The sequence below is a fragment of the Mus caroli genome, chromosome 1, assembly GCF_900094665.2.
Source record: "Mus caroli chromosome 1, CAROLI_EIJ_v1.1, whole genome shotgun sequence".
Lineage (NCBI taxonomy): Eukaryota > Metazoa > Chordata > Mammalia > Rodentia > Muridae > Mus > Mus caroli.
The window spans coordinates 161,560,748-161,562,140 of NC_034570.1; positions in this window are offsets into that span (position 1 = coordinate 161,560,748).

Below are 1,393 nucleotides of genomic sequence, written 5' to 3' on the forward strand. Positions count from 1 at the left end.
ATGGTTGTGAGCCACCATGTGGTTGCTGGGATTTGAACTCTGGACCTTCGGAAGAGCAGTCGGGTGCTCTTACCCACTGAGCCATCTCACCAGCCCCCTTCTCATATGTTTCTGCTGTGACTAGGAAATTTTCTAATGCAAGATTGATTACATATTGTTAGGTTCTGTGCCCTTTGAAACAAATCACAATTGAAGTCAGTTTTGTATAGTTACCCATAACTTGGATCTGAACCAACCACTGGACAGCACTTCCTGCACCTTAGTATAAGCTTTTATATTATAAGCTGCCATCTTCCACCTTCCATAATTTCAATTCCAGAGGCTATGATACCCTATTTTGGACTTCAAGGACACTAGGCACACATGGTGTTGGGGAATGGCTTTGTGTACTGTGTATTTAGATGCTGATTTCCTTACCCCAGAGATCTGGTTGCAGTCTGGACTTCCACATGGTCATTATTACTGAAGCATCTCCCATCTTGATGTTGTGTGAAAATTGTAATTTATCATCTTTGATTGGTTAATGAATAGCTGATCAGCCTATAGCCAGGCCAGAGAGTTAAGCAGAACTTCTAGTCCCAGTGAGGGGATGCCAGGTGGAGAGAGTCACCATGAGAGAGTTGACAAAAGGACACAGAGGAGAACAGCCAGGGCCAGATTGGGAAGGGGCAGATGGCTGGGAAGTAGCCAGCATAGTCGGGTTAGAATAGATGAATATCTGCCCAGGTACAGTGCAAGAAGCATATATATAAATATAAAGGTCTCTGGTCATTATTCAGGAATAAGGGAGGCATAGAAAATGTGCCCTTCCCCCAGCCTTGAGCAGGCTGCTCAGACCTGGGTTGTCACACTTGCTAGCCCACCTAGGGTAGAGTCTTCCAACCTAGGTAAAGTCTATTGTCCTGCCACATCTGCAGCTTTCTCCCAAGATGCCACTACCTGCTGAGAGGCTGAGCTTGTTCTCCTGACACTATCCTGACAAAGCAGTGATCCTGACAACACAAGGTGATCCTAGCATGGTGGGGGATGGGTTCCCTTCCTTTAGCAGCTCAGACTCATAAGTAAACATTGGCCTTGATCAGAAAACTTTGTCTTGGATCCTTATTTCTCTCAATGCTTTTCCCATCCAAAACCCCATCTTTACTTTCAGGAACCCAGTAATCCCTGGCCCCAGGTGGCACCTGATGAGTGCCCTGAAAGCAGAAAGGACAGGGGTTACAGTGTCTTGGTGGGGCTCGACAGAAAATAGAAGATGTGTCCCTGCACGGTAAGCAACATACAGCATTAATGTTAATGCTACAAATGTCATCTTTTGAAGGCTGTTGATCTTAAGAATTGAAGGCTAGACTGATATCACTTAGGGGTTGACAGTGGAAAATGGGACTGGAAAATT